The sequence below is a fragment of the Rattus norvegicus genome, chromosome 5 (genome assembly GCF_021556685.1).
Source record: "Rattus norvegicus strain SHRSP/BbbUtx chromosome 5, alternate assembly SHRSP_T2T, whole genome shotgun sequence".
In the NCBI taxonomy this organism is placed as follows: Eukaryota; Metazoa; Chordata; class Mammalia; order Rodentia; family Muridae; genus Rattus; species Rattus norvegicus.
Window position 1 is genome coordinate 80,487,067 of NC_141538.1, and position 23,286 is coordinate 80,510,352.

General features: G+C 42.9%; 2 long non-coding RNA genes and 1 pseudogene across 7 annotated transcripts in view; 1 reads left to right on the forward strand and 2 right to left on the reverse strand.

The window, feature by feature from the left end:
* Positions 1-11,737, reverse strand: part of LOC134478990 (uncharacterized) — a 32,545-nt gene extending 20,808 nt beyond the window's left edge. For 5 of the 6 annotated variants that reach the window (XR_015620914.1, XR_015620915.1, XR_015620916.1 and 2 more), the window contains exons 1-2: positions 11,018-11,737; positions 1,924-2,115 (exon numbers count right to left, since the gene is read on the reverse strand). This is a non-coding gene — a long non-coding RNA (uncharacterized LOC134478990). The remainder of the gene's footprint in view (positions 1-1,923; positions 2,116-11,017) is intronic. The other variant, XR_015620918.1, reaches the window with a different exon arrangement.
* Positions 11,738-11,974: 237 nt separating this feature from the next.
* Positions 11,975-13,948, forward strand: LOC148005824 (uncharacterized). The gene is made up of 2 exons (XR_015620926.1): positions 11,975-12,126; positions 13,351-13,948. It is a non-coding gene; the product is annotated as an uncharacterized LOC148005824 (long non-coding RNA).
* Positions 13,949-15,716: 1,768 nt separating this feature from the next.
* On the reverse strand, positions 15,717-23,018 carry Zfp37-ps2 (zinc finger protein 37, pseudogene 2; annotated as a pseudogene).
* Positions 23,019-23,286: the final 268 nt, after the last annotated feature.

The following is a 23,286-nucleotide window of genomic DNA, read 5'->3' on the forward strand; positions in this document are numbered from 1 at the left end:
TTTCTTGGGTACAATACCAAAATTCTGAATGCAAGATTTTGCACCTAACATAGCAAGCTGTGCAACAGCAGAAGGGTAATATTCAAGGGTCTTATTAAGAGAAATATGGGGATAAATCCAAAGAAGCGGTCCTTGTTACCATAGCACTCCTGTAGGCTGATGAAAAATTCTCAGTATACACTAAAGGAGATCTTCCTTTTCCTTGCACCTTCTTAGCATTGCCTTTTCCAGTCTTTCTTCTACTTTCCTTAAGGATAATCGTGCTTCCTTGGTTAAAGCACGGGGTGAAGTAAGCTGAGAATCCCCTTTCAGGATCTCATAGAGTGGTTGTAACTCTACATTGGGCATTTTAATATAGGGTCGAATCCAATTTATGCTTCCTAGTAATTTCTGAAAGTCATTTAATGTTTTTAAATGATCTTTTCATCAAGTGGCTGACAAAAGAATTGTAACCAGTTCACCTGGGACTTTCAGGACATCAGTAGCAGCCCTTTATCAAACTGTCTCAGTGGGCTAAAGGCCCATGGAAAAGAAAACATTAATCTTGACCTTGGCCACAGCCTCCAGTTGGAGTAAGTTGAAGAGCCGGTGCCAAGACTTTCTCCTCTCATCATCATAGAGTAAAGCCTGTTCTGTCTGGGAAAACAAAGTTACTCACAGTCTTCTGCGGACTCTTTCTGAAACTATTTCAGGGACTCCCCTGTCCCCAAACCTGGGGCATTTTGACCATAGGGGCAGGAACTGGCTGCTGAGGGGATAGGACCAAAGGCACTCTCCATGTTAATGATGACCAATGGGAAAAGTAACTTAATGTTGGAGATCAACTCCTCTCTTGGAATAAGGCCAGCAGATAAGGCAGGCTCCCTTAAAGAACTTCTCTTCATGAACGCTCTCCTTCTGTGAGCAAGCGTTGAAGGTCAGGCCACTAAAGGCAGGAACTGGAATTTTTTTTCTCTTACCCTGTTACTTGAGGTATGGATAAATTCTTTTCTTGTTCTTGTTTTCCTTAGAGTCCTCCCCCGCCTCGTTCTCAGCCTTTTCAGATCATTCCTCCTTAGCATTTCTAACACAGCCCGTCCCTTTTTTATAGCCTGCTGACAGCATTTCTGATCTCAGCTGCCCACCGTGAGATTCCCAGAGACAGAGAACCAAGGTGCAATGGCATCGCATTCACTAAGAAATCTCTCTAGAGTGCTTCTTTTCATCCTAAGCCTTTTTCTTTCAAACAGCTCTTGAATAGTCAGAAAAATTGAGTGAGACTGAGAAGTCCCCATGCTCACTACAGAAGCTCCACAGCTAGTTTCGCTCCCCCCTACTGTGTGGGTTTCGAGCAGAAGCACAGGTAAAACACTATGTTTCAAAAAATAATGTTGGCTATCAACCAACACACCGCCACTAGAGCGGGGTCCATAAAATTAAATTTCCTTTCAATTTTAAGTTTACGCTGACCAAGAAGCTCCTGAAGAGCAAACGGGAGCGGGGTGCAGTGTGAGTTTCCCATGCTTTACGAGCTTATTTACGATCCATTTATGAGCAGGGCGGGCTGACGTGTTTATTTACACACGATTGTAGCTCATCATTAGTGGGCTCTTCCCAGCAAATGCACTCATGCCCGGGAAGGTGGCAATTCAAACAGTAACAACACCACCACACAAAAAGGGTAAAAGGCAAAAGTGCTAGTCCAACCCACAGAGCATCAATTGGGGAAAACAACATTGCTGTGCTCCACAAACCTTTTTGCCTCTAAACCAAGGCTTCCATCGCCTCTGCTTAGTCCAGAGAACTTTACTGTCCCTAATAGGGAACTTTATAGTCCCTTGTCCAGGAGCTTTATATTCCCTCACCCAGGAGCTTTATTGTCCCTTATCCAGGAGCTTTATTGTCACTTATCCAGGAGCTTTATTATCCCATCTGGAAACTTACCGACGTCGCCGTCCTGAGGTTGAAGAGTTGTGAATCCACGAGGATGTCCTCGGGTCCCAGTAAAGGCCACCAGTTGCAACGCCCACCTCGTCCAGCATGGAAGACGCAACACCGTTGGATTCTTCTCAACACCCTTTATTGCAGGAACACCTCATTCATGATACAGGGACCCCGAGCAACAAAGGCACCAGCCTTAAATACAAAAACAGGCTATGGCTATATACTTGCCCTCTAGGGATTGGTGGATCATAAAATACCTCATTAGCATGAATATCACTCCAGCCTGATAGCTTGCCAGAGAAATGCCAGGACATGTGCTTTGTGGGTGTTAACCACAAACGACCAGCAGATGTCACCGCCATCTTTTATCTATATGTGGCGCTCCCTACAATTAAGTAACTATACAAGGCCATACAGCCAGTCAGCGAGAGAACTTAGATTTAAACCCAAGCCTGTCCATCTGACTCAGGAGCATTTGTTCTTATTAATGCCACTACACAGGTCTGGATGTTTTTACCGGAAGGGAGGATGGTTAAATAGTTGAAAGAGGAAGAAACAGCATTGTAGAGCTCCAGACACATCGGACTGAAACTGCACGTGGGTTTCTTTAAAATATGGAGGAGGGGGTGTAGCTTGAGATTGAATGAGACATGACTACTGGCCCCTCTTGGTCTACAAGTATTTGGTAAATGCTTGACTAGGGGATTATTATTTTTCTTTTCTCCTCTTCTTCTTTCTCCTGCTCCTCTCCCCTCCTCTTCCTTTTTTTGGTTGATTACGGTGTGTGTGACACATGTGCACATATGTGCACATGCCTGTGCCTTTGCTTGTATACTCAGGAGTCAGAACAGGGTGCCAGTTGTCTCCCTCTGTCTCCTTTTACTTTATCCCCTTCAGACAGGGTCTCCCTCAGAATCTGGGACTTAGTATATTTCAGGTAGGCTGGCTGGCCAGTAAGTCCCAGCAATCCTCCAGTCTCCACCATCTACCTAGTGTTGGGGTTAAAGGCAGCCATGACCAGCTTTTTTAATGTGAGTTCTGAGCATCTGCTCTGGCCTTGCTTGGAGCCCGCACAGCCCTCACAGCAAGTACTTCTCAACTGATCTGTCTTCCCAGCAACTCACATAGAGGCTTGCCTTGAGCTTCCTGAGTTTCTGAATGGTCTTGTATCTGTGGCAGTCCCCCAGCTCCAGCCTCCTGAATGCTAAGATTACAGGTTGTAGCACCACGTCTGGCTATAGATTACTGCTTTTCTAGTAATGAACGAGAAGATGCTTCCCCAACAGAAGGCAACAGCCAGTCCCTTCCACTTAACACTCCTCAGTACATGTGGGCTGTTCATGTGACTGAAGCACTGAGGCTGTTAAGAAATGACGAGACAAAGCACGTGGGTAAGGAGTTTAAGGAGTGTACGTGTAACCAGCTAATGGCCCATGTGTAACTAGCTAGCATTTCTGAAACTGACTAATAGGAAAATGATTTAATGACTTTTACCTGAGACTTACCCTCAGCTAATTGAATATATAACCCATTCAGAAAGCCTGCGGAAACATTCGAGTCACTTACATGGTGCCAGGCTGTGTTTGGGGCCAAGAAGAACATCAATGAACACGGGCTTATTTGATTCATGTCCCAGAGAGGAAATATTCTGTAGTCCCTCCAGCAGAGTGACAGATAGGACTGCTGACCTCAGCTCAACATCAGTTCTAAAGCACCTGCTTCTGTCAGTCTCAGAGGATGCTTGGAGCCACTGGAATCTACCTGCTTAACTCCCAAAACCTAGAGCAGTCTCCAGAAAACAGGCAGAAACAAACCTTAGGGGACAAAGAGATTATTGGCCAGGAACTCATGAAGGATGAAGGGAGCTAGGAGACAGCAGAATCAAGGAAGGAAAGTTATCCTGTGTTAGGCAGAAATGCTATGCCACAGTTTTGCTCGATCATGGGGTGGGGGCTGTGCACCCCAAAGAGACCAGCATCTCAGCTCAAAGACAAGGGAGTCTGAAGCAGTTAACAGTTGGGACAGCTAGCTATTCACACTCCTCACAACCAAGCAGTCTTTTTTTCAAGGGTGGGGGTGGACTCTAAGCTATACTGCATCATGATGTCTGGGATTTCATTCTGCTATCCATGAGTATTCTTTCTTCACAGGTCTCGAGTCCTTTCTTCAACTAGGTATCTGTCACAGGAACATTGCAATACAAAGATATTAACTCAGGGGAATCTGAAAGCCACCGAGGCCAGGAACCATGCGTCCACACTACTGCATGCTCAGAAGGGTCAGTGCCTTGGCAGTGTTAGCCTTCAGTCACCAATGTCTGATGGAGGGAAGGCAGGATGACACCAGAAGTGGGAGATACTGGAGAGATGATTCCCGGTTAAATTCCCAGCACCCACAGGAATCCATAAGTCTAGTTCCAAGGACCCGACACCCTATGTGGGCACTGCGTGCATGTGCTGTACAGACATACATGCAAGCAAAACATTCATACACATAAAGTAATCTATTGTTTTAAGCACAAGAGAATTGACCATACTAACAGGAACTAGGCAGAGGGCCTTCTAGGGTGTGGAGAGAATGGATACATATGTGAAGGCCATGGCAAACAGGAGTACAAATAGTTCAGAGAGCCAAAGGAAACCTTGCTGGAACACAGTGAACACAGGAATTACGAAATGAGTTAAGGCTACAAAGGGAGTTGTGTCAGTTTACAGGGGCTGCCCTCTCTATCTCATGCAATATGGGTGACTTCAGCAAAAATTAGACTTTCTCATTTCTGGCAGCCAGAACTCTGGGAGCAAGGTGTTTGATGGGGCTTGCTTCTTCTGAGCTCTTTCTCATTGGTGGAATCATGTTCCCCGGTCTTCAGAAAATCTCTTCTCTGATCCATCCTGTATCCTAGTCTTTTCTTTGAGGACACTGGTCAGTCATTTTGACTTAGGGTTCACTCTGAAGACCTCATCTTACCATATTTACACCAAATCACACCTTCAGGCACTATGGGTAAATCTTCCAATATATGTATTTTTGGTGGGCACACTTATCCCGAATCAGCTCATGTGGGCCTGTGAGGAGCTTGGGAGGGGTTGGTTTTCATGTAGCCCAAGTGCCCTTCTCAGGGCTCGGCATGCACCTGCATGCGTGCGCATGCACACACACACACACACACACACACACACACACACACATACACACACACACACATTAAAATTAATCTAAATGGTCAAATATAACAAGAAATTCTAAAAATGGGCTTATTATATGTGTCTATGAAGATGATATGGCAATGATTGGTTTATCCGTCATAATTTATCTGATAAACAGCAATGCAGAAGTAATTTCATTGTAAGCCTGAGAACTGGTTTTCTGAAGAGATGATCGCTTTGGTTTTATTTAGATGCAAAGGAAATGTAAATAGTTTTCAAATGACTACAAAGAATGGACCTACTTGAGATGGATATTAAAAGAAAAAGAAACTCCAGTCTTAAATACGGTATAAATCTAGCGTCAGAAATTTGTTTATAAATAATAAAATAACTATAAGTGTTAGACTGCAGAGAAGTACCAATCTGTGTGACATTCCGTGTTAATTGTTTGTGGCGCTCAGTTTAATCTCATACAGTTTCACACATCCACTATGCAATACAGTTTTAATTAGATATATGAAAATATGGAGGAGCCAGTCAAATGCTACTGACAAACTAAATAAGGACTGAAACTCTAGAGATAATAGGACAGACCCGACAACCACACCACAGCCTCTGGAATTACACATGCATAGTTCTGTTAAGCTCATCTACAGATGAAAGAGTAAGAATCTTTTTTTTATGTTGTGTTCACTTTTTTTTTTTATTATTAACTTGAGTATTTCTTATATACATTTCGAGTGTTATTCCCTTTCCCGGTTTCCGGGCAAACATCCCCCTAATCCCTCCCCCTCCCCTTCTTTATGGGTGTTCCCCTCCCCATCCTCCCCCCATTGCTGCCCTCCCCCCAACAATCTAGTTCACTGGGGGTTCAGTCTTAGCAGGACCCAGGGCTTCCCCTTCCACTGGTGCTCTTATTAGGATATTCATTGCTACCTATGAGGTCAGAGTCCAGGGTCAGGCCATGTATAGTCTTTAGGTAGTGACTTAGTCCCTGGAAGCTCTGGTTGCTTGACATTGTTGTACATATGGGGTCTCGAGCCCCTTCAAGCTCTTCCAGTTCTTTCTCTGATTCCTTCAACAGGGGTCCTATTCTCAGTTCAGTGGTTTGCTGCTGGCATTCGCCTCTGAGTTTGCTGTATTCTGGCTGTGTCTCTCAGGAGCAATCTACATCTGGTTCCTGTCCACCTGCACTTCTTTGCTTCATCCATCTTGTCTAATTGGATGGCTGTATATGTATGGGCCACATGTGGGGCAGGCTCTGAATGGGTGTTCCTTCTGTGTCTTTTTTAATCTTTGCCTCTCTCTTCCCTGCCAAGGGTATTCTTGTTCCCCTTTTAAAGAAGGAGTGAAGCATTCACATTTTGATCATCTGACTTGAGTTTCATTTGTTCTATGCATCTAGGGTAATTCAAGCATTTGGGCTAATACCCACTTATGAATGAGGGCATACCATGTGTGTTTTTCTGTGATTGGGTTACCTCTCTCAGGATGATATTTTCCAGTTCCAACCATTTGCCTACGTATTTCATAAAGTCATTGTTTTTAATAGCTGAGTAATATTCCATTGTGTAGATGTACCACATTTTCTGTATCCATTCCTCTGTTGAAGGGCATCTGGATTCTTTCCAGCTCCTGGCTAGTATAAATAAGACTCCCATGAACATAGTGGAGCACGTGTCTTTTTTATATGTTGGGGCATCTAATCTTAACAACACCGAGAAATCAATACTGGGTCTCACAGAGCAAGTGCAGCAAGGTGTATGGTTGGCCCCTACTGGCCAACCTCAGTGTTGCGCTGTATCCTACAGCCGCATTGCTGGGGCTACCTTTGTGCTTGTTAGGTCTCTATTAGGTTTGTGCTTATAATTTGCAGCCAGTAGTTGGAGAGTTGGAGCACAAAACTTGTACTCATTATCGTCCTTTTTAAAAATAGAAAAGTCTAGGCTGGAGAGATAGCTCAGTGGGTAAGAGCACTCGATGCCCTCACAGAGGACCTGAGTTCAGTTTCTGGCATACACCAGATAGCTCACAACCATCTATAACTCCAGTTTCAGAAGATATGACACCTTATTCTGACCTCTTCAGGCACGAGTTGTATATGTGTTGAACAGACATACATGTAGCCAAAACACTTATACACATAAAATAAAACTAAAAAAGTCTAACTAGACAAGTCAGGACTGGAGAGCTTTGTCACCGGTTAAAAGCATAGGGCTGTTCTTTCAGAGGACTTAGGTTTGGTTCATGGCACCCACATGGTGGTTCACAGCCATCTGTAACTCCAGCTCCAAAGGATCTATTTTTAATCTACATTAAAATATTAATCTCATCTTTCATTACAAATGTTTCAGGCTAATGTTTCAACTAAAAGCCTTGGTTACTAGTCTTCTAACCTCAAAGTTACATTCTGTTCTTTTGTTTTTTGGGTGCTGAGGATTGAATGAGGGTGTCATGGTTACAAAGTCACCATTCACCACCAGCGGCCTATACCCCTAATTCTGAAGTTAGATTCTTTTACCGGAGTTACTTTAGATAGTCTTAGGTTTTTCTCCATAAGAAACTATTCTTGGTCCTTTTTTGTGAGTTTGTCTTAGCACTTTTTTTCTGTTCCAGTCTTTTTGTGAATGCTTTCATTACTTCTTACCCAATACAAATCAAATGTAAGTGTCTTCGTGGTATTGTATTAAGTGGGGTTCCCTAGAGGAATAAAAGTTACAGTGTGTGTGTCTGTGGGTGTGTGTGTGTGTGTGTGTGTGTGTGTGTGTGTGTGATTAGTTTATTAGAATGGTCTACAGACTGTAGTTCAGGTAATCTATTAACATAAAGTCCAAGAGTTAAGGAGTTGTTTAGTCCACAAGTCTGGATGTCATAGCTGTTTTTCAGTGTATGTCAGAATTCCAAAGTAGGCCCTAATGCTAATGAAGGAATGGACCTGCTAGCCAGAGTAAGAGGAGGCTCTAGGGAGGGATCTACCTTCTTCCACATCTGTCAGCAGAGGGGGTGACCCAGTTTCATGGTGGACCTTCCCTCCTCAAAAAGATCTGGATTAAAAGTGGGTCTTTCCATCTTCAATTGATTTAGCCACTCTCTCATACGTGCATTGGCTGTTAAGGTTTAGTTAATTCCGGATGTCATTGACAACCAAGAAGTAATTACAAGCTCACCCCTGGTCAATGTGACACACAGTCAGATCTCTTTGTCATGCTTAATTTTCAGGTGGAAGTAATAGCCAGGTCATAACTGTGCCTGTGTAACTACCCCATGTAGAGCCTCAAAGGTGTTATGTGTTTAACAGAGTCATAATTGTACACAGCGTGATGTAAGCATCCCTCGTACAACCAAAAATTCATTATAAATTTTATGATGTTCCTTCAAGGGACATTCCTTTGATATCTCAAAAGTTAAATATGACAACTATTGATAATCTCTTAATCGTTCTGATACTCCATGACAAAGAAATAAAACATGAAAATCTGTACAAACACATTCTTAACAAAATACTGCCCTGAGCTGCATACTCCCCTCCCTGGACCCCCACCTCTATTGTCCAGCCACTGGAAATAAAGAAATGAATTAAGCACTTTCTAGAATCCAATAATACCTAAATCACACAAAGACTCCATAAATAAAGAGAACTTCAGACCAATTTACACTATGAACATTGATACATATATTCTGGATAAAATGCTTGCAAACCGAATCCAGGAACACATCAAAAACATTATTCACCATGATCATGTAGGCTTCATCCCAGGGATACAGGGATGTTTCAATGTACAGAAATCCATCAATGCAATCCACTGTATATACAAACTAAAAGAAAAATATCACATGATCATTTCACTTGATGCAGAAAAAGTCTTTGACATAATACATCACTCCTTCATATTAAATGTCTTGGAGAGATCTGAGATATAAGGTGCATTTCTAAACACAATAAAAACAATATACAGCAATCCAAAAGCCAACATCAAAAAATAAAGAAAAATATAAAGCAGATCCACTAAAATCACAGATAAGACAAGGCTGCCCATTTTCTCTCTATTAATTTAACATAGTACTTGGAGGAAGTTCTAGCTAGAGCACTAAGACAACTAAAGGAGATCAAAGGGGAACAAATTGGAAAAGAAGAAATCAAGGTATCACTATTCACAGATGATGTGATAGTACACGTATGTGACTCCGAAAATTCTACCAGCTGATAAACACCTTCAGCAAAGAGGCCACAGACAAAATTAATTCAGAATAAATCAGTAGCCCTCGTTTATAAAGCAATAAACAGGCCGAGAAAGAAATTAGGGAAGCAGCAACCTTTACAATAGCCATGAATAATGCAAACTATGGTGGTATTACTCTAACGAAGCAAGTGAAAAACCTGTATGACAAGAACTTCAAGTCCCTGAATAAAGAAATCAAGGGAGTTATTAGGAGATTGAAATAACTCCCATGCTCATGGGTCAGTAGGACTGACACAGCGAAATGGCCATATAGCCTAAAGGAATCGATGAGTTCAGGTCAACTGCCACCATAATTCCAATGCAATTCATTACAGACTTTTACAGAGCAGTTCTCAACCTCAAATAGAAAACCAAAACCCCAGGATAACCAAAACAATCCTGAACAATAAAAGAACCTCTGGAGGAATCACCATCCTGATTTCAAGCTGCACTACTGGGCCAATAATAATAAAAACTACACCGTGTTGTTACAGAGACAGACAGGTTGATGAATGGAATAAAATCAAAGGTCTGGAAATCACACACACACACACACACACACACACACACACACACACACACACACACACCTATGGACACCTGATTTTCGATAAAGAAGCCAAAATCATACGATGGAAAAAAGAAGCATCTTCAATCAAATGGTGGTGGTTAAACTGAATGTCTGCATGTAGAAGAATGTAAATAGAGCCATATCTATCACCCTGCACAAAACTAAAGTCAAATGGATCAAGGACCTCAACATGAAACCGGACATACTGAACCTAATAGAAGAGAATGTGGGGGAACTTCCTTAAACACATTGGCACAGGAGTTGAATCCCCAAAAACCGCCAATAACTCTGAGCTACAGAGCTAAACAGAGAATTCTCAACAGAGGAATCTTGAGTAGCTGAGAAGCACTTAAAGGAATTTTCAGTGTCCTCAGTCCTCAGGAAATGCAAAACAAATGACTCTGAGATTCTTTCTTATACTAATCAGAATGGCTATAATCAAAAACTGAGGTGACAGCATATGCTGGTGAAGATGTGGGGAAAGGGAATATTCACCCATTGCTGGTGAGAGTGCAAACTTGGACAACCACTTTGGAAAACAATTTGGCAGTTTCTCAGAAAATTGGAAATAGTTCTACCTGAAGTCTCAGCTATATGCCCCAATCATACCCCGCTCTACCACAGAGACACTCGTTCAGCTGTGATCATAGCAGGTTTATTTGTAGTAGCCAAGAATTAGGAATAGCTCAGATGTTCCTCAACTGCTGAATGGAAAAAAGAAAATGTGGTGCATCTACACAATGAGATACTATTCAGCTATTAAAAACAAAGACATCGTGAAATTTGCGGGCAAATGGATGGAACTAGAAAATATCGTCCTGAGTGAGGTGATTCAGATCCAGAAAGATACGCATGGTATCCAGTCACTTATAAGTAGACATTAGCCATAGTGCAGGATAACCATACTACAATCCACAGACTCAAAGGTAATTAGGAGAGCCCAAGGGAGGTTTCATGAATCTCACTCAGAAGCAAACAAAATAGTCATCAAAGGGAGATAGGTGGGACAGGGGGTGAGGAGGAGAACTGTGATCAGGTGTGGGGAGAGGGTGCTGGAGAGGTCTGGGTGTGAGAACAGAAACTGGTGGGGGCAATTCTGGAAATAGCTGGAGATCTAGGATAAGGGAGGCTCTGGGGAGTCTATAGGGATGACCTACCTTAGACGCCTACTAGCAGGGAATATGGAGATTGAAGTGGCCATCTCCTACAGCCAGGCAGGACTTCCAGTGGAGGGAGGGAGACATTAATCCAGCTGCAAAACCTTCAAACCAAAATTTGTCCTGCCTCCATGATGTTCAGGGACAAAGATGGAGCAGAGTTTGAGGGAATGGCCGACCAATGACTGCCCACCTTGAGATCCATTCCATTGGAGAGTCAACTCTGACGGTCTTAGTGATACTCTGCTATGCCTGGAGACAGCAGCCTGGCATAGCTGTCCGCTGAGAGGCTTCATCCAGCACTGAATGGAAACAGATGCAGACACCCACAGTGAAACATCAGGCCGAGCTCGGGGAGTCTTGTAAAAGAGCTGGGGATAGGACTGAGCACTGAGCTGGACAGGTCAAGGACAGCACTTGCAGACCTACTGTTGTGCTAGAACCTCTTCTGGTACTAAAATCTGTATTATTCAGGGTTCTCCAAAGGGAGAGAACTTATAGAATGAAAGAGAGGGGCTCTAATCTTTACTTCCTCCTTCTGTAATGTAAATTATATTACATCATTTTGAGTTGAGTTTGTCCTTTTTCGGTAGTTTCTGGAGGTGTAGAATTTGGCTGCGACTTGAGGTAGTTGTACAGCGGGAATCTACTGTTCTAAACTCTGACATTGCTTTTTCACCCAGTGAACTGTAATGTCCTGTTCTCATCCCATTGTCTTGCAACATTTTCTAACTTACTTTTGAATTTATCCTTTGAACCGATAGTTATCTATATTTGCTTTATTCAATTTCCATGAATTGCTCAAATAAACTCTGCCCACTACCCCAAGTTCCTAACCCTGGATGACTTCTTCAAAGCCTCTACTGTTGGTTTTTAAGCAATATTAGTCCATGACCCTGAGGGCCAGACTCTGTCACACAGACACACTTATGAGTCCTAAACCATCCACGGATTCTCAGAAGACAAACACTGTCTGCGTTGAGCTTATGAGTATCAATAAAGACACCGTGGCCACCAAGATGTGCTCAGATTCTGGTTAAATATGAGACGGTAACAAAGGGAATCTTTTCAGCATGTGAACTTGGTGAAAATTGCTTAAAGTTTGCTCGGTCAGTGTTGAATCTAAGGAAGAATCTGGTTTTTACAGGCTGTATTGTGTTGTGTCATTCCCCATATCTAGTCCAGGGGTGATTTTTGGTTTTGTGTTTAAACTCTTTTTCAGAGAATGGTAGGTTGTGGGTTGAAGTGGAAACTTAGAGGCTCTTTGGAAAGTCTGTTGTGTAGGATGTCACACAGGCGAAGGCAGGTACAAGATAGAATGAGGCCTGCCATTGGATGAGAAGGAGGGATGAGGGGAGAAAAGTTTTAGAGAGAGGAGGGCAGAGGAAGCAGCAGAGATAGAGGCTGATGTGAAGATACCTCTCTGCACATTTACAGGTTATGAATATTCTTAAGGGATGGATGTGGACAGGACTTTGTATGTTTAGGTGAGCAATTATATCTTATCAATTTGATCAGAGGTTATTGTGTTGTGTGTTCTTTCATGTGGAGATTTAAATCAAAGGGAGTTATGTGGCAGCCAGAGACCCTAAGCTGCCATGGACTTTGGATATATATTACTGGCCTGGTTCAACCTGCCTTGGGAAATGGATGGGTAGAGAGATTGTTGCCAGGCTCAGAGTAGTCATAGGCAGTGTGGTATGGGATGGAGCACAGCAGGTGAGAAGCTTTGCTGACTGAGATGAAGATATCCACCAGATGTCTTGGGGCACTATGGTGCAGAATCTAGTACGGGGTAAAAGAAAGCTTTTTTTTTTTTATAATTTTACAGCAACACAGTTAGATGGTGTTTTGCTAGGCCAAACAGGTGAAGGAATTTTTGGCCAAAGCAGACACAGGAGAGATGATATTCTGCTAAAGCAAGCACAGGAAAGGACACACGAGGAAGGATTCTTTTCTAACAACATGCATGTGTTGGTCCAACTTACATGGCATAGTTGAGGTGCAGTTGTCAGGACTCCATAGAGAGAAATGCACCAGAAACCTTCTGTTAGAATAGTGGTGTGCTGCAGTTTCTAGGCAGACTCGGTCTGATTGGATGCACATGCTGAGGTATGACACATGGTGGACACATGATGCTTGGAGGTTGTAAATAGGATTCCACAGTGTAACATACAGGACTTAGCTTACTGGTACAGCTGGCTGTACAAAGCTTGTGGGTCGCGAGGCTTTGCCGATCTTCACTTCCCTGACAGACACAGACAAGAACTTCTGGTGTTCCTGTTGGTCCCTGCTGACTGGATCCTAGGCTGAAGCCTGGCTGTCTCCACTAGGTTGTTCCCATTGTTGCTAACTGGATTCTACCAAACTGGACTACTGGTGTATCTGTGAAGTGTTTGCCTGTGGATTGAGCTGTTGCTGCTGCTGACGGACGAACTAAACTGCCAATTTCCGGACAACACAGATTGGAGTTGCTCCAAAGAACTTTTCTAAACAGGTCTACTTCCCTTATATCCTTTCCTTTCTAACTGCCTCTGGTGGGTGGTGCGTTATAAGGAAGGTGAAAGCGTTTAAAAACCATCATTAAAAATAGGATTTGAAAAAAATTAAAGTTACACTGGATTGTGTCAGTTTAAATATGCTCGGCTCCTGGGAAGTGACATTAGGGTGTGTGGCCTTGTCAGAATAGGTGTGGCCTTGTTGGCAGAAGTTCATCACTGTGGTGGTGGGCTTTGAGCTCCTACCGTCAAGCTCCCCTCCTGGCTGTCCACATTAGACAGTCTCTTTCTGGCTGCCTTTGGATCAAGATATGGAACTCTCAACTCTGCTATGTCTGCCTGGATACTGCCTCGCTTCCCACGGCGACAATAATGAACTAAACCTCTAAAACTGTAAGCTGCCCCAATTAAATGTTTTCCTGTATAAGAGTTACCTTGGTCATGATGTCTCCTCACAGCAATGAAACCCTAAGAAAAAGATCATTGATTTAAAAGGTGACATAAATCATAAAGGAGAACTTTCTCTTTCCCTTTAGGCTCAGCTGAGGGGAACTTTTCTGCTTCTCTGGGGGTGCTGCTTAGAGCAGATATGGGTGGAACAGAGGGAAACTCACCTTAGGTAGCTATTTCCTCCTCCCTGTGTTCATGCTGCTTAGAGGAAAGGGACCCTGGATGAGAGGCCTATCTTCTCCCCACCTCCACCCAGGGAGCAATCTTGATTGAGACTGAGAGTCAAGCAACAAATAAGCAAGTGCTTTTGCTCCCTGAGTGGGGCACGTGGAGGGTGTGTATGTGCATGTGTGAGAGTGTTCATAAATGAGTATAGAAATCTCAGGTCACTTTGTCAAATAACACTGTGGAATAGACTCGGCTGTCTTTTAAAACTGTGTTAATTTGTACATATAAAAGTATTTTACTGTGATATATATTTGAATAAGTCTCATGTACATGGTAAAAATGTCAGACATCCATGCTGCACTCCTGTGTTCAGTGGTAGCCCCTATTTTCTTCTAGGTTAAAAAAACAAGTCTATTCATATACAGATATATCGGTATAAATTCATATATATGTACACAGAGGCATAAAAGACAGACACACATACACGGTCTTTGTCAACAGTGAGAACATACTATATACACTGTTCAACAATCTGATTTCTGTACTTAAACGATATAACAAGTAGCATTCACTACAACACATTCCCAGCTGTTCTCCACATTTTTATTCATCTCTTATTAACAATATTTAGAAAAAACCCATCAAAGTTTTCTATTGAAGTCTTTAATTCTAGCACTTGGAAGGCAGAGACAGGCACATCTCTGTGAGTTCAAGGGCAGCCCGGTATACAAAACAAGTTCCAGGTCAGCCTGGTCTACATAACAAGTTCCAGGCTACCCAGCAGTATATGGTAAGATTCTGTCTCAAACAAAACAAAACAAAACAACTCCCCAAAGTTTTCTATTAATTCTGAAGCTAACGAAGACATAAACAAAGAAAGCGAGACGATACCAGAGGGTACCCTCACTTGTATTTTACACAGGCCCTAGTATGCAGTAAGCATAAATGCAAATTAAATACTAATTGTGGTGGCTAAGCACATGCCTAAAAAGTTCATGAATTCTTTTATTTTACTGTTTGTTGCCCTAATTAACATTTTCACAAATGAGAGAGAGAGAGAGAGAGTGTGTGTGTGTGTGTGTGTGTGTGTGTGTGTGTGTGTGTTTGTGTGTGTGTGTGTGTCAACATGAGTACCGTTTCTCAGGAGCACTGTACCCTGTCTTTAAAAGTTTTTCCCTCTGACCTATGGCTTGTAAATTAAGCAAGTCTGGTTGTCCAGGTAGTCTCTGGGATCTCCTTTCTCAACTTTCCCAATTATGAGATTGCAAGAGCACAGCAGCACATCTAGATTTTGACGTGGGTCCTATACCGCTTAACAAGCTTTTACTGATTACGCTATCTCCTCATCTCCTTGTTCACAATTTTAAGAGCTTCCTATTTTAATCTAAATATGGAGACAATTTGTAACAAGTGTAAAAACACAGTATTTCCTGTAAAGGTTTAGGATGAAGTTTAAACTTTATTACCATCTAATGATCTCATGTAAAGATACATACTCCAAAAAAAAGACTCTACCATCATTAAACTGAGACCATCTTGAAGGTTAAACAATACCAAACCAGTCAGCTGTCAGAGTTCCCACATTAATCTTCCTCCTGAGATTGCTCTTCCAAGTGAATTTTCATATTCTTCTCTAGTAAGACAAGCATTTTGTTTGAAGGCTTTACCACATTCAACACACTCATAGGGTTTCTCTCCAGTGTGGGATCTCTGATGAATAACTAGTTGTGATTTTGCATTGAAGGCTTTTCCACACTCATAACATTCAAAGGGCTTCTCCCCTGTATGAGTTCTCTGATGTACAATGAGGTGTGACTTCTGACTAAAGGCTTTTCCATATTCTACACACTCATAGGGTTTCTCTCCTGTATGAACTATCTGGTGTTGAGTAAGGCCCTCAATTTGCTTAAAGGCATTACCACATTGATTACATTCAAAGGGGCAATCCCCGGTGGGAGTTCTCAGATGGTAGGTAAGAGATGAGCTATGTCCAAAGGCTGCTGCACTCCTTACATTTATAAGGTTTCTCCTTCGTGTGAGTTCTCTGATGGATAACTAGGTGTGACTTTTTGCTAAAAGTCTTCCCACACTCAGTACATTCAAATGGCTTCTCGCCTGTATGAATTCGCATGTGTTTAGTCAGGGATGAGCCATACGTAAAAGCTTTGCCACATTCATTACATTCATAGGGTATTTTGCCCGTGTGTGTTCCCACATGTTCGGTGAGAGATGAATTATATCTGAAGGATTTGCCACATTCCTTACACTCGTACGGCTTCTCGCCCGTGTGAGATCTTATGTGTTGCATAAGGTTTGAGCTGTGCCTAAAGGTTTTGCCACATTCGTTACATTTGTAGGGCTTTTCTCTGGTCCGGATTCTCAAGTGGTCAGTGAGGGCATGTTTGTGACCGTGGGCTTTGAAACACTGGACACACTCGTACGGCTTTTCCCCAGTGTGAGTTCTCTGATGTACGACAAGGTGGGACTTTTGACTGAAAGCTATCCAGCATTCGTTACATTCATATGGTTTCTTCTCGGTATGAGTTCTTTGATGGTCAAGGATCCCCTGTTTATGGCTGAGGACCTTCCCACATTGATTACATTCATAAGGTTTCCCAGAGATTGGAGCCTTGTCAGGTTTAGATGGACTACGGCAGGGTGATTTCCATTTCTCCCAGGTCTGAATTTTGTCTTCCTTGGTATGGGATGCGCTATGACGGCATACTTTCTCACATTTCTTGCCTGTTTGGTTTTTGTCACCTTTACCAAACAATTTATTGTTGGGTGACTTGTCACATTTCTTTCTATTTGAAATCTCATCTCTGTTCACATTGGATGCAGAATGGCTGAGTGATTTCCTATATTTGCTAGCTCTATCGGGTTTCTTTTTCGCAGAGTTTTTAATCTGACTGGGCAAGTCTAACTTCTGATTCAAGTTCTTCCCATACAAATTGGATTTATGCAATCTTTTTTCAGAAGGATCGTGTTTTGAATGGACATTTTTCTTCTCCAACAAAGTACACTCACTGCTTTTCTTACTGTTTGAACTTTTCTTCCTGAATGTCACTTCTGTAGTGAGTTTCCTTTGGAATTTCTGCTTCCCCTCCATCTGCACACCATCTTGTTGGACCTCTAGAATAGAACTGATGAGAGATTCTTGTGAGTTTCTGCACCCCCACTGAACGTCTTTATAAGTTTCCTAAAGAGATTCCCTCCTTGGTTGGGGTTGAATATGTACCACCCTAACATCCCAATAATAAAATAAGTGTCAGGAAGGACTGTCTCTGTCCTCTTGGACCCAATGGAAAGAAAACTACAGTAAACCAGGGAAAAGACAACTGAAAGAGTTGGCTGTGTAGAAACAGAATCTTGTAACCTTAGGGTAGAAGATGAAATACACACAAGGAATATTGAACAATGCATACGTTAAAAAACAGATTTGTGGTTATGCCAGGTATAGTGGCACATGCCTATTATTCCTAGTACACGGGAGGCTGAAATACCTTTTCATAAGTTTGAGGTCAGCCGGAGCTACATAGCAAAGCATTCCTAGTCTTCCCACTGTGATTAAATTTAGGATGCCATGATGTAAGTGTTATAAAAGCCATACTTATCCTACTTACCCACGCACAGAAAGAAGCAGAGATGTAGGACTACTTGTTCTCAAGAACATAGTGTGCATAGTTTCACTTCCCTGTGACTTCTAAGTTGCCAGTTCTTGTTCCTGGTGGAGTCTGGCTAAAGTCTCTACCCTTGGGTTGTAAGAGGTGTACTTTTGCCTCTTCAATAAATCCCTCTATTTTTACTAAGGCTACCTAAAATAAACTAAAACAGAACACATCTACCAAGGAGAACTGAGGAGCCAGCAGATGATTGGGGCACTTCGAAGGGCGGCTGCTCCTCCCTTCTCTTCCATGAGCAATGTACCAAGGACATCCTTACTAACAACCAATGACTCCATGGTTCCTCTAAGTTCCCTGATGCTTTTGCAAAGTCATGAAATTCCAAGCAACTCACTTGGGAGATGCTTTACTGTCTGGGTTTACAGTGGGTGTCCATCTGTTTTCCCAGTGACTTGTGGATTGCATACCTTTGATCCTGTCACCATTCCAACAGATGATGGCCAATTTCAAGTTGATTCATGGCCCGAACACTTGCTCATGTTCTTTTTCCTACACATTGCCCAATTGAAAAATGTACATTTAGAAACGCTCTTCTTCTCTCAGCCTACTCCCTTACCAGCTCTCTGCATAGAAATGGAATGGAGAAATCATCTGAGGTAAGAGTTTTAAACATTTAACCAGAGAAACATAGGTAAGAGTGAATAGCCACTCCAGTTTATATGGAGAAAATCAGAGCATCTGAATGGATGTCTGGAATTCTCACTTTCATGGAGGGCATTTAGGAGATCCTGGTTTGGGGTAAACTATGGTGGCACACATCTTTAATTCCAGCATTCATGAGGCAGAGTTCCAGACCAGTCAGGGCTACATAATAGAAATTCATGAGAGAGAGAGAGAGAGAGAGAGAGAGAGAGAGAGAGAGAGAGAGAGAGAGAGAGAGGGCTTCAGAGATGAGGAGACAAAAACAGATACACAAAGAATGGAAAGAGGAAAACACATACACAATGAGACAGAGAAACAGAAAGACACACATAAACACACACAAACTCAGAGAGAGAGAGAGAGAGAGAGAGAGAGAGAGAGAGAGAGAGAGAGAGAGAGCGCATTGCAGAGATGAGGAGACAAAAACAGATACAGAAAGAATGGAAAGAGGAAAACACATACACAGTGAGACAGAGAAACAGAAAGACACACACACATAAACTCAGAGAGAGAGAGAGAGAGAGAGAGAGAGAGAGAGAGAGAGAGAGAGAGAAAGAGAGAGAGAGGGAGCATTGCAGAGAGGAGGAGACAAAAACAGATACAGAAAGAACAGAAAGAGGAAAACACATACACAGTGAGACAGAGAAACAGAAAGACACACATAAACACACACAAACTCAGAAAGAGAGAGAGAGAGAGAGAGAGAGAGCATTGCAGAGATGAGAAGACAAAAACAGATACAGAAAGAACAGAAAGAGGAAAACACATACACAGTGAGACAGAGAAACAGAAAGATACACACACACACACTCAGAGAGAGAGATGGGGGGGGGACACACACTTTCAGATGGTGGGGGAGTATGTTGGGTGGACATGTGTATAGTATAGAAGGGGGAGTCCAGAAAGCTGAACTGGGGCCGCTCTTTCACCCAGGGATTCAGGACTCGCACCCTGGGATAGAGAGATGAGCAGGACTCTCCGGGCAGGATGGCAGCACTAGTCTTCTGATACCCAGTGATGATGGGGGAAGACTGGGACAAATTTCCTTCTTCAAAGGAAGTGATTGGGTTGGGGATTTAGCTCAGTGGTAGAGCGCTTGCCTAGCAAACGCAAGGACCTGGGTTCGGTGTTCAGCTCCAAAAAAAAAAAAAAATAGGAAGTGATCAACACTTACACCTGTTCTCTTGACATGTAAGATTAAAACAATCTTTGCCCGTGTGTACACATGTTCATTTGGATGTGTGCACATATCCACATGCCCATGATGTGCGTGACAGTTTGTCATCAAGCCGTTCCTGGACTGTTTTCTTCATCTTAGGTTTGAAACAAGGTTTCTCACCAAACAGCTCACCAGTTGGCTAGACACGCTGGCCAACAAGTCCCAGCTCCGGTCTCCACCGCCTTGGTGCCAGATTACAGGTGTGCACCTCCAGACACAGCTTCTTACATGGAGGTTGAAGGGCTGAACTCAGGGTCATGCTCATGAGGCCAGTACTTTACAAACTGAGCCATCTCTCTAGCCCCATAACCAACTTCCTACAGGGATGGATGGAGCTGTCACAATGGGTATCCACTCCCCTAAAAGACAGAAAGTATGAAAAGACAACTTCACTATGAAGGTTTTATGAATCACAGTCCTACTACGTGACAAGATCATACCAGGGTACTAATAATTGATTAAGGTGGAAATCATTTTCTCTTCCTTTCTTGTTTTTTTTCTTGTTTTTCAAGGCAGGGTTTCTTTGTATAGCCCTGGCTGTCCTGGAACTCACTCTGTAGACCAGGCTGGCCTCAAACTCACATAGATCTGTCTGCCTATGCCTCCTAAGTGCCAAGATCAGAAGTGTGTCTATCCCCCTTCTCAGGAAAATAATTTTCTTAATTTGAGACAGCAAGTGGAAACTGAATTTTAAGAGAAACCAAATGTATCTTCAGAAACTGAAGCATGGGCTCACTGGGCCCTGCAAGTTCAGGTAATGCTTATGAGTGACACATCTGTACCACGAATCAGGGAACGTGGACTTGTTAACCCTCCTAAGTACTAGACTTAGAGATAAGGCAAGCCAGATTCGTGTACTGTCAGTGACAACTAAGAAAAGCCAACAAATGGGACTTGACAAGAGGATTATGGCACACAGGTCAAAAGCAGGGAGGGTGAAGGGAGCCTCTGACTAATAAGAATGAGACTTTCCATAGCTGAATTTCCTACAAGCCACTCCAATAAGAAGGTAAGACAAAGACGTCGGAGATGTCCACCTAGAAGCTGCCAGTCTAGAAAAATTAGCTTGTATTTGCATACTGGGAGATCCTTTGGAAAGATGGAATAGAGACCAGAACACCAGGATGCCTGACTTTAAGGGACCATCAGCAAAGTAAGGGAGCTGGTAACTCATCCATTTAAAAACACAGCAAGAACTTAAGGTTGACAGCCATTAACAAGGGCACTAGAGGGCAAGAAGGTTGACTAGAGAGTGATTGTATTAGTTACGTTCACATTGCTGTGATAAAACGCCATGACCGTGTCAACAGGGGGCAGATGGTTTCAGAGAGATACATCTCCCTCTCTACACTCATGACAGGGAGGCATGGCAGCAAGGGACCGTCACAGAGCAGGAAGCTGAAAGTCACATCTTGACCTGTAAGTAGGAAACAGGCCATACCTCTGTGTGTGGCACACACACAGTTGGGCCAGCCTTAATGACAACACCCACCAACTGGGTGATGTCTCAAATGCCTGAGACTATGGGGGGATATCTCATTCAAATCATCCCAGGGATTAAGGACGTATGGACACTTACAGAGAAGGGGTATGAGGAGTTTTGTGCTTAGTGGAAGGAAACAAAATATTAGGAGTGTCCACCATCTCCAGAGATGCAGAAAAGAGACTGATGTAAGAATGTCTAAAATTATTACAAGAAAATATGAAAATTAGGGAACTTGTGTGCAGGGAGAGGACAGGGAAAATTGAGGATTCTTTTTTAAATATGCTGAAGAGGAACGAGATTGAACATTGAAGAGTCTTCTGGAGGCTAAGCAATAAGTATACAGTAGGGAAGGGGCTAGGTGAGGGAGGTGACTTCAGGCTACTGAGCACTGGATTTCAGCTTTCTCCCTACCACTGTCAGAATGGTGACTGACTATACTCTTGCTCCTTATGGAAGACCATTACTCTCAGGCTACCCTGTAGCATGGCATTTGGAATTGATGCACCTCTTCTACAAAGAGATTATGCATGCCTACCCCTGAGCCAGGCGACTCGCTCTGACCATTTGAAAGTGCGCTACAGCGGGTAACTACCACATCCAAGCAGTGATTTAAGGAGTAATTAAGTGGTTCCATTCACCCATTCTTTTCTTCTCCATGAAATTAAAGCTTGTTGTGAGCTGCTCATGTGGACAGGTTTACAGGAGAAGGTGATAATTAGAATCTCCAAGGTAAGAAAACATCTGTGCTGTGAATTCCTTTTCTCCTGAGAGATTCTGGTGTTTTTTTCTACTAGCTCCTGGTTAAGAGACAAAAACCCGGGACTTTTAAGAAAAAATTATTTTTTCCATATTGGGGATTAAATCTAGGTCCTTGTGAGAAATCACTCTCTATTCTCAGCTGTATCCCAAGCCCTATGGAAATTTTTCAAATTACTCTTTGAAGAATTCCAAACTTACCACAAAGAAACTAAAGACTTACTTGCACTGGTTCCTGTTTTCTTGAGTCTGTGCAGACTACTTGGGCTGTTCTTATTTACCTTTCCTGAAGAACGTCACTCCTCTTCTCCATCCAACTTAGAGACTGGGACTTGTCTGGGATCTTGATTTCCTACTCATAAGAAATGGTAGACACTGAGGGTTGGACCAACCACTTCAGAAATCAAGCCACAACTTTTTTACTCCAGGGTCTTTCAAGGCTAATGAACATATATGGCTTCTGATGTTTCAAAATAAGGATGCCCATGAACCTCAACTAAGCACACCTTCCCTTTTGGAGGCAATGACACAAGCATCATTCCTAGCACTTGTTGCTATTCTGTCTAAGCTCCACCCCCACAGCTACTTGGCAGCAGCCAGGTATGCTCTGCCCCACAGTTGGCTAGCAAATGGCATGTATAGTACCTGACACAATAAAAGGAGCTGCTTGCCCCCCCCACCTCTTATTCCCTCTTACCCTCTCTTTCCCCTCTTGCTCTTTGTTCTTCTCTGTTCTTGTCCCATCCCCCTCCCCCATGTGCCCATGACTGGGCCACCTGTCCTCTCTTCTACTCTTCTCTCATTAAACCTCGTCACGTGAAACCATGGTGTCTTAGTGTTTTCTGTCCAGTCAAGGGTTGAGATAAAAAACCCTAACAGTACTAAAAAGGGATCAAAAGTCCCTGACCAAACAACCAACCACCACGACCACCACCACCACCACCAACACCACCACCACCACCACCACCACTGCCAAAATAAAACAAAACAAAACAAGAAAACATCAAAGGGAAACATGAAGGACTTGAGGAAGAAGGGACAGCAGGGAACATGTTCTGGGTTGTGGGGAACTGTCCTTACCCATCGAGGCTGGATTACTGCAGTTCTCTAGCTTTGTATCCTTGTACACATTTCTCTGCCCAGGTTCCAGCTGCTCCCATTCCTTCTGAGGAAAAGCCACAGACACATCCATGAACGTTACTGACTCCTATCATTGTTATTCAGTCCACAGAGAATTGGACAGTTCGACCATATCAACCCTCACCTCTTCCCTCTCTTCTTCTTTACAAAGGGATTGGCTCTGTCTCTGGTGTTTAGAATTTCCTCCTTGGCTTTGAATGTTTCTACTATTTCACATCTCATTTCCA